The following is a 10,881-nucleotide window of genomic DNA, read 5'->3' on the forward strand; positions in this document are numbered from 1 at the left end:
CTTTAATCCACTGAGCTATCTGGCTGGCCCTTCAGTTGAATGTTTTGACCTCAGTAGAATACCCATGAGCTTGATTGCACGTCTAAGTCATAGAAACACTTTATATGGTATTTTTAAACCAATGACTCATTTGGAAAAATGTATTGATCCTTTATGATGCCTGTTCTTCATTTTTAAAATCTAGACCAATAAGTAAAGAGTAAGCATTTTAACAATTATCTACCAAGTTATGTCTAAGAATATTTGCTTTTACTTGCATGCTGCCCAGTACCATGCTGTTCTCCTAGTAAGCAGTTCTCTCTCCCTCTTCTCTCCTCCTCCCTCCTCCTTTCTTTTCTCTCACTCCCTTCTTTCTTCTTTCTTTCCAACATGTGCACAGGGCCATTAGGCCTAGGAAAGGAGAATTTTTTTGAACTAGGAATGGAACTCAGCACCTGAAACTTGCCAGGCAGGCGCCATACCGCTGACCTAAATCTCTGGTCCCCCAGTGTATGGTTTAGACAGGAAATCAAGAGTCCAAATCTAGACAAAGATATTTCATTTTTTGAAATGTTTACAGATCTTCAAATGAACATGTTAAGGTACAGGTTACACAAGATAGGTATTTGGAAGAGGGGATTAGGCTATAGATATAAATTTGAAAGTCAACAGTGAATTAATATACTTACATCCATGAGATTTAATAAAATGAATGAATATAAGAAAGAAATAGCTTAGGACAAATCTCAGGGAACATTTAAAGTTCAGGGAAAGAGAAAAATAATATTTAAATGTGTTAGTGCAATTTTAAAGAGTTGCCTATCCTCGTTGACATTTCATTTATTTTGAGATTGGCACGGAATATGGTTTTTCTCTTTCCAGAACTTCTAAAAACCTGCTTTCAAAGTCTAGATAAGGGACCGATTGAAGTTGTTTGGCCTGGTGGTATGACAGTGATCCTCCTGTTAGTGTGAGCTGTGAGCCTGTCCTTGGATAACAAGTCCTCCCAGGGCTTGGCCAATTACAGACCATTGTCAAATATCAGAAGTATACAGGGGTCAGTGCATGTAGGGGAGGGGAGGATGTGAAAAGCAGTTTGGGAATGAGAAAGGAGAGTTTGGGGCTCAAGGTCTTGCAAAAGTGAAAATGTGACCTAAGCAGAAGGAGGACAAACAAAGGCAGACCTCACAGTCAGAAAAAGGTCATCTGAGGCAAAGCAGGTAGACTGAAGCCACCTCAAGAAACAGTTGGAATGCTTTCTGTAATATTCCTTTTAAACTGCGCGAGAAAGCCACTGCCATATCAGAGAAAACCTACCATCACCTTTTTTGACATTCCTACTTCAAAATACAGCCTTTTTTCCCTCTCAAATGATCTCATTTTCAATTCCATTAGTAGATTTGTGTCTCTTATTTTCTTCTAAGAGAAAAGCTGAAATTCAGATTTCATTGGCATGACAGCGATTCACCAGGTGTGAGATTGGTCCGCTGCACCACAAATCAGCTTTGTTAGGGATTATATTGTCATCTCAAAAAAAGGGCACAAGTTCATATAAACAGCTTACACTGCCATGGTTTAGAAGCCATGTGTAAATTTCCTAAATCCTCTTGTGTACAACATTTCCTTAGTAGTTTGTTTCATCTGGAATATTTGAAAACAGTCCTGCATGATTTAGATGTGATGTCAGGGGAAGTCTTCACAGTTAATTTTCTTCTTCCATGCAGAGAGGGACACATATGACATGATATAACAAATCACATAGCCAAGCTAAGGATAAATAAGCTATAAACAAACAAGAAGACAAGTTATCAAATGAAAAAGCTTTAGAAAAGTGGTTAAATGGTGTTATTGTGAAAAAGCCTGAGTATGGCATTAAGTGATTAGACAAAGTGGGTTTTCAGCCCTCTTGAGTGGGTGCTTGTCTCCTCTGAGACTCCTCTTCTGGGTTCTTTGGGTCCTTAAGGTAGCTTGGGTTCACAGCTCAGGATAGCAGTCATTTATATTAACATTATACTCCATTATTCAAGTGAAAGGTGCACTCCCAAGAAAGGGACAATTTTGAGAATTTCTTATGAAGTGGGATTTCCTCTTTTCTTATCTTAACAGAGTTAGAGTACTGGTAGGCAGTCTGATCTTTCCTGGGCCATTGCTGGCTTTGAGTGCAGTACAGTTGCTCTGTCTTACCCCTGGGCTTGGCAGGCTGATAAGAGCTAGTCCACCGGTCCCTTTGGACAGCACATCCTGTCTGTGGCACTCTCCGAGACTTCATTCTCATGGACCTGGCTTTCTGTGGCCTTCTCACCAGTATTCCAAGTCCCCTTCTTATTCATGGGTTCTCCTAGCTCCTCTGTGTACCCTTTGAGAGTTCAGAGAGAAGAAACACTCAACCAGGGGCCCAAGTGCAGTATAGAGTTTTTTTCTTTAGCTCTTCTCTGGTACATGAGCTGGTTGCCCTCCTCAGCTCCTTTTGGTACCCATATGCAAGATTAGATTTCCTCCTAGAAAGTAAAACACAAACCTCCTCTGGTTTTAACAGTCCTTTCAAGTGTATATGGAGGCTTCTGTCTTCTAGTTCTTCCTTTCTTCTCAAAACCATTTCTTCTGCTTCCACCACACTACTGAGACCACTCCTCCTAAGGCCACAATGGCCTTCTAATTGCTCACACTTTTTAGTATTTCTTCACTGGAACTCTTTGCTTCATTTAATGCTCTGGTCCTGTTATTTTCTACATACTTTTCCTGGCTCCCCACAGGACTTTTTGCCTGTTTTCCTACATTGCTTTTCCTTTAGTGCTGGCATTTATGGGAAATCTGCCCTTGAATTGTTTTTAGTCTCATTATTTCTAAGTCCAGGAAGAACAGATATTTTCCCTGGTTCAATGTTTTCATTTTCTTGTCAAACTACTTTCTTTATATTGTTACTGAAAAAAATAATAGCCAGACTAGAACTCTCTAGGCTTTAGATTCTGCTTTTTCAACCCTCTCTTGGGTATTTCAGGCTCCTTAGTATGCATGCAACATGTAAAAACTGAATTCACTGTTCTTCCCTTGATATATTTCAGTCTCTGTCTGGCCACTAGAGAATCAGGAAACTATCTTCAGTTCCTTAAATTCTTATCTGCTGGATTGAAAGAGTCATGAAAACCTGCAGAGTTTCTTCCTCATCAATGTCATCCATCAACGGTAAACACCCCTCCACTGTCTGTCCATCTAGTCACCTATCATCTCTGAATCTTCCAGCACTAATGGTCTATAGTGAAAATTTATCTTAAAAGTTGACATTATAGCGAAACAGCTAAATGTACACATTTAGGGATACAAATAAACATTTAGGCATAGGGTAAATATACATTTTCTAGGCAGAGAAAAAATAAATATGCTTTTTTTTTTTTTTTTTTTTTTTAGGATGCAACAGTTTTATTATAAGCCTTGTAAGAATAACAATTTGGATAGACTAACAACTTCTCCTCTTTGAGAAATTCTTCACCTCCAGCCAGAAAGTGTCCAAGGTAATTATACATGTTTATTCTCCTCCTCATCCAGTTGTGCTTACAATAAAAACACATATATAAAAATATTTGAGCATTTATATACAGTTAAGCAATTATGTTTTATTAACTTAGTTCTTAACAAAGTTAAACTTAAGGTCATACCTTTCAAGTTTGATGTATACAAATTGTTCAGAATATTGCTTACGAAGAGATGTCAATTAGTCCATGCCCAAAAAGGTGTACTAGAATACAGAATCATCTTCATAAATGTATAGTAAATTCTGGTGAAGATAAAAGGGACCATCTGGTTTTTCTGGGACTTTCCAAAGTGATTCAAGGCCTAGTCGCAACCCCCGACATGAACACAACATTCTAGGCTTTGTGCCCCAGATACAGCCCACCAGAGATCAGGCTTTGTGGTGATGAAGCTGAACTTACTGAATGAGATTCTGCTTTGTAGGTGAACAAGCACAGACCAATAAACATCATGTAGATAATTTCTCCAAAATATAGAGAATACAGATACAAGCACTTTATTTTAAAAAGCAAACACGCACAAAAATTTAAATAAAAAATAAGAAGCAAACACAAAAGATTGATTTAAATTCAAAAGGCTTTTTCCCCCTTCATTCATTAAACATTTATTGAGCATGTAACTATGTAACAGTTCTGTACCAGGACCTGGAAGAGCTCAGTTTCTTATTAATTTTAGTAGATGGCGAATGTATAAAAATGTAGGCACTCTGCAATGTGATTTCACTTGATTTTCATGCCAGGGATCTAGGGAGAATGGGATCTAGGTTTCTATTCACTTCTCTCATTTGGGTGGGACTTCCCTGTGGATATGCCAGAATGGTGGTATGGAGATGAGAACCCCCTGCTGGTTCTGCCTGGAATCCAAAAGGCTTAAATGCTTCCATCTTGCATAATTTTGGATCTGTACAAGTTTATTCCCAGGAGTTATCACATCAATTGTCTCTATGAAAGGAAATGAATTCTAAAAATTAACATGGTTTATCAGTATTTCAAATCTTACTATTCTATAAAAATCTAGAAAGAGCCATAATATCCAGTAGCTTTAAAATATAAGCTAAAAGATTGTCTGCTGTAGTCAACTTTACCAATGTTGGCCAGGCCTACTTAATATATACACAGGGAAAGTATACCTGCTGTACAATTGCTTATAAAATAACAGGTGAGAAGTCAATGTAGGAGATGTAGAAGGGGAAAGAGAATCCAGAAAGTCCTTCTGTGCAGTAACTTTTGCTTCAGAATCATCAAAAAGCAACCACTTCCTCTCATACTCCTTTAACCTTTGCACTACCCAAGAAATTTTGTTCTCAAAGCCACTCATGCCTGTTTGGTCCCTGAATTCCTTCTTCCTGTCCACTTTGTGTGTCCCATTAATAGTGTTCATCTCACAACTTTTGTGTTCACCAAATGCAGTACTGGCAGGCTTCTCAGGATTAGACACTTTGTTGTAGAGCTCATAATCTGCTTTGCTCTTTTGTTCTCCAAGAAGTCTAATAGCTTCTACATTTTTCTTGGTTCAAAGTTTTACTTGGCTATGTATTTCCACCAACTCTCAATGATGCCTCTTCGTCATCATACTTTTCACCTGCACCCCTTGTTTCCTCCTCTTTTAGTGGTTCTGTTTTACTTGCTTCATTCATCTGGTCAACCACAAAATTCGCCTTATCTAGTTCTAAGCTGTTGAGGTCAGTGACTTTAACAGAGGCAGTGTAATGCCCACTGCTAATTGTAATGTCACTGTGCATTACAACTGCAAATAATCCATAGCTGCCATTAGTTGGTCTTGTATTCCATTGTTCTGGTGACAATTTGAGGGTGTCATTAAAGGAGTATTGATCTTGGAAAGTCCACCACCATAACAATCAAATTCCAAGTCACTGGCAGCAAAACATTTCAGAAGAATGGTTATAACTTCAGGCATTTTGTCAAACAGAAGACTTCGCTCGGCTTTGGTACAATGATGGCAATTTTCACAGAAATACTTATCTTCTCCTACAATCCTCTCCGCTGTAGCAAACTGAAATTATCATCTCGAGGTCTTCATTTCTGTGTTTGGCTCTGGAGAAATTTCAGAACTATCCTCTACTTTAGAAAGCTCATCTTCTTGTACTGGCACACTGATGTCCTGAAAATCTTCTCTTCTTTCTGTTAAACTTTCACATTCTAAGCATTGAGTCTTTAATACCAGTTGACTTTGAAATAATTTTTCCATTAGTTCAAAACCATTTTGCTCTGCACCTCTGTTTATGGACTTAAGTTCATTAAGTCTATTCTCTAGAGGTGTGGTATTTTCTGGAGATTCAAGTCCACAACTATTAGCTGTTTTACTGCCTTCCCCGTGACCCCTTCAAAACTTTCATTTCCTGTAGCGCCTTGGTTTTGTTGTTAGTTTTCCCAGAACTTAGAAAGATGCTGAGTTGCTTTGTTGCAGACTTTAACCAATTTATTTTGACTCTTGATTTCTTTTGAGAGGCTCTTATGCTCTCATTTTCAGAAACACACTTGGGGGTTACTTGAGGAGGACTCTGCAGTGTATCCCCAGAAGCTTTTCTTTTTGATCTGATTTGTCTCTGGTTCTCATCCAGTGATGGTTGTTCCTTGGAGACTTTGACTTTTTTCTTCATGTTACCAAATTCAGTGTCATTCTCTTTTGGAGGTTTTTTTTTTTTTTAAATAGTTCTCAGAATTCTTCAGACTGTCCCTGTTCATGCTGTTAATTTCACTCACTTCCTCTTTCTGATGAGGTTTATTTATTTATTTATTTTTGAATTTTAGGGAAGGGTCTACACGGTGTTCAGGGTCTCACTACTAAATCGGACTCCTGGTGATGCACCTGTTTACAGCCTCCCAAGAGCTGGGATTACAGGCATGTGCCACCACACCCAGTCTCAATTGTTGTCTCAGCATACCCCGGGGGTTGGACTGGCATGGCAAGCCCGGGGATCAAACCCCTAGCCCCTGCACCTGCTTGTAGGTGTTTTAATCTGCTGAGCTATTTGGCCTTCTGATGAGGCTTTACCTCCTAACTTTGTAGGCAATGCTGCCACATTTTTTACTTCTTCTTTTTCTAGGAGTTGGCATGTTTCCCAAAATACACTGTAATACTTCCTGTGCATCATGCTGTAGATATGCTTCATACACAGGGTTAAGTTCCCGAGTGTATTAAGCAGTCGTCTTGGCTGAGCTGCAAGCTCGTCAGTGTCTTTCTCCAGATTTAAGAGGAAATGAGCCTGAAGCTGTGGACTGAAATGATTGAGGACTGCAAACTGCATATAAGTTCATAATTTGCCAAAGAATCATCTCTGCAGTTTCCATTGTCTTTTTAATTCACTTCATCCTTTAGCATCTCTTTCTTCTTAGAGATAAAATTAAATAAGTGCTTCACTCCAGATTTAAAACCAGGGCAAAATATAATACCTGAAGTATACTATTAAGATAACAAGCATTGCCAAGATTATTCGGTCCTACAAAAGGCAGCAAGTTTTCTTTCTTCTCACAGTTTACAGGCGAGGACTGTACTGCAGGAACAACTTGGTCAATTTCTGATCCTCTGTATTCAGAAGTTTTTCTTCATTTTCTTGAGAGTCTGTAAAATCTAAGGCTCTCTTAGTTTCCTTTTTCTGAAAAAACTTCAAGGAAAGTTTTTCTTGGATGGACTACCTTTTGAAAGCCCATTACTTTCACTAGGTATGACACCACGCATTTTCTTTTCAAATCCCAAGGAGCTGACAAGAATTTATAGAAAGCAACTGTATTCAGCACTTTTATCCAGTCATGGCCCTCCCCACCGGCGCTCACGTCCCGGGCGGTACAGTCCCCGTTCTGCGCCCGTCGCCACCGCTGCCACCGCCGAGGGAACTTTATATGTATGTTTTGTGAAGAACCAAGTTGTTAATTATTGTTGCTATAATTAAGACTCAAATTTAGTGCTAAACTTTTAATCAGCTACAGTAAAAATAAGACTAAGTCCCTTATCTAGGTCTTTTATAAAGAAAATAAGTGTATTTTCATAATTTAAGTTGTAAGCTCTAATTAGCTAAAGCTTCGTATTTACGTTTTGCTTTTCTTTCTCTTTAGTTCACAGATCTCTATAAATTTGCTCTGTTTTAACTTGGTAAATCACCTTTGAGCACTGAATGTTACTAAACCTATTTTTGTAAAAGAAATATCCTCATCTACTATTTCCCAGCCTATTTGACGTTAGAACCTGTGTCCTCTGTGTTGGATCCTACTCTTCCTATTTGTCTTACAGTTACATTTCCCAGTTGTATTTCTTGTTTTGAAGGGATGGGTTTCTCTGAAACTTAGCATCTTAAAAACATTAGCAGACTTTGAACTTCAATTTGGGACTAAGCTGTATTCTCTTTTGACTCAGACATGCTTGGACAAGTTCATGGGTCCACAGGGACTGACTCTCCAGGGCTTATTTCGTAAGATAATGGAGGAGCCTTTGAAAAGAACTGTGCTGTGTCAACACCACTGATGGAGGCAAGAGCACCAATTAGGGTTACATGTGAATGAAACAGTGCCCTAACAGAGACGCTTGTTAGTCTACAAGGAGACATGAGAAGACAGAGACGGCCGTGGTGGCGTCTCCTGGCACAGTGCTTCATAGCAGCTGTGTCATCTCCATCTTTGGCAACAGAGTTGGCAGTGGTGTGCCGCTACAGCAGCTTCTAAATAGGATGAGTGGTACAAGCCTCAGGGTGGGCTGCCAGACAGAACAAGATTAGAATCCTGTTGTATTTCTTCTTGCTGAATGGCCTTGGGTAACCTCCTTTACTTCTCTGAGCTTCAGTTGATCAAAGGGTTAGAATGAAGACTTGTGGAGTATATGGAGTAAGTGCTCAGGAAATAGCAGAACAGACATCAGTACAGAAATGTGGAACAAAAGGGAGGAAGAAAATAACATGCCATCTAGGAGATGAGAGGGTGATGTTGAGAGATCACACAGGATGCCATTTGGGGCCTTATCAATTAAGGAAAAAGATTTGAGAGGATTAGAATTCTTGACCTGTCTGTTACATGGAGAGCTGAAGACACCTGTGTCATCTTGTTTGCTATCATAGGAACTATGACCTGACCCAGGGGGATGTTAGTTTTTTTAAGCAATAGAATGAAATTATTTTCATGTACTTTCTTCCACCTCCAAATTTATTAGTACAGTGTTTTATAATTTAGAGTCTTTTATGTGAGCTTAAAAACTGTTGTATCTATTTATATAAAATAGTTAGGATAGGTATACAGCTACTTTCTCTTCATTCAATGAGAAGAAAGATTTGTACTAACAGTGTTTAGACAAGATATCCTGTCTGCATTTTGTACCATGGATAGCCACTATGAAGACAACAATATGCAATGTATTAATTATTGAAACTGTCCTACTAATCAGTTTTGAAACGGTCTCATTGCTATTTGTTTTGCAATAAAATTAATAAAACAAACTTTCTGAGCTCAGACTTTATAAGTACTGTACAAGCATACTTGAGGTTCTGGAATATTACAAAGTTTCTCACTCCCTTTTCATTGAAATGTCTCTTTCTGAACGTCTGAAAACCCAGCTTCTCCTAACTTTTCTCCTACCATTCAGATTCTTTACTTCTTGGTTTTCTTCTTGGAAACTGAGTTTTATTCTCCCTGGGGTTTCCTCCCTCTTTGAACCTGTTAACTATTCATATTGTTTTGAGATTATTAGTTCTTTGGCCTTCTAACCTGTAATCTCTAGTATAACTAAAGTGCATGACTTAATACACCATTTACACATGACCTCAACTCTGGTTCTATAGCTAGACACTTCTCTTGGGCTACTTGGCCTACATGTCTCTCTATGGGGAGATTCACAGAGAATGCTCAAAGCAGTGCTATTATGGTTGAGCTAATGTTCCAACGTAACAACAGCCATATAAATGAACCAGACAGATTGAGATACAGTGGTGTCCTCTTGGCCTTCAGCATCTTTCTGCGCAGTGTCTAAGTAGAGTCACTCAAATCATGAGAGCAGATCTGTGTCAGGATCTCTACCACTTGTTAGTTGCATAGCCATGGGAAAGTTACTCAACTTTGAAGAGTCTTCATTTCCTTGTCTTTAAGATAGTAATAATGTGGATACTTTAAACAATTTGTTTCTTAGCTGAACATGTTATTCTAGGAAGTACCTATGTTCTTTATTAGATTTTATCGATTTTCTTATTGGAGTATTTTATTTGAAAGAAGAGATGACTTTCCACATATAATTATGAAGATGTTGAGTGGTATCTTTTCTCAGCAATATTTCATTTTAAATTTTCTCTTCCCTACTGGTTTAATCCAGCTTGCTGGAGCATGTATTGTATTGTACTGTTACCTTGGTAACCTAGCCTTTATATCATTGGTTAGAATGTGCCAAGGTTGTCCATTATATTTCAGCACCCTCTTATCCTCACAAAAAGTGTCCAACATACTAGAATTATTTTTAACTCTTAGTAGTCTATTGCCTATATTTTAAAATTTAATGTCACTTTTTGTGCCTAAGTTGTTTTGTAATTTTTTTTTTGTGTGTGGAAGAAATTTTCCCATTTTGCCTTGAATGTTAAGTTTTTGAGATCTCTAGTTTTTATGATCCAGAGGTGCATTTTTTGTTGATAAAAGAAATAATCCAAAGATTCCCCCTTTTTCTTCCAGCATGCATGCAGCTGCAGTTCAGTGTGGACATGTGCATTGTCTCTGTGGAATTGCTGCCATGCTCAAATAATGAAATAGGCTGAAAACAAGTTGAAACCTGTCATCTTCAATTGATACAGTCAGTTTTCCCTTTTCTTATTACTCTGCCTCCTTTGGGAATCTGGACTCCTTGACCTCAGTAAAAGGATGATGATAGCCTTTCTCACCCTCAATATTAGCCTTCCTGAGCTTATTATTAAATCACTTTGTTTCCTCTTTCTCTAAGCACCACAAAAATGGGATGGTCTGGTACAATGATCTGTCTTACTGCCCTTGAACAACTATTCCCATTCTTAATTTTTGTTTCATAAAAACTGAATATAGATGTGCAAAATATAATGGCAAATTAAAAATAATGTTTCACTGGGACATATCTTTGAATCATTTTAAAATAATTGTTGCACATTTCCCTCTTCTTTGTGAATATAGCCTGGTCAGTGCTTTCTTCTTAGGAGTTTTTCCCTTTCCCGATGAACATATGGAAACTATATGGAACATAATGAAACTATACACATTATAGTCCCAAATATTCTTCTTTTTAAACCATTTAGCTACCTTAAATAGAATCAATGTAAGGCACAGGACTGCTCTTTGGGTGGGTTAAGAACTATGGTGTTTATAACACTGGACCATATTTGAAGAATTTAGTACACGAAGAACATGTGATATAAGGCACGCC

General features: G+C 38.2%; 1 pseudogene; it reads right to left on the reverse strand.

Annotated features, from left to right (window-relative positions):
• Positions 1-2,189: 2,189 nt before the first annotated feature.
• On the reverse strand, positions 2,190-7,206 carry LOC101560646 (annotated as a pseudogene).
• Positions 7,207-10,881: the final 3,675 nt, after the last annotated feature.

This window comes from Octodon degus, unplaced genomic scaffold (assembly GCF_000260255.1).
Source record: "Octodon degus isolate 3935 unplaced genomic scaffold, OctDeg1.0 scaffold00004, whole genome shotgun sequence".
In the NCBI taxonomy this organism is placed as follows: domain Eukaryota; kingdom Metazoa; phylum Chordata; class Mammalia; order Rodentia; family Octodontidae; genus Octodon; species Octodon degus.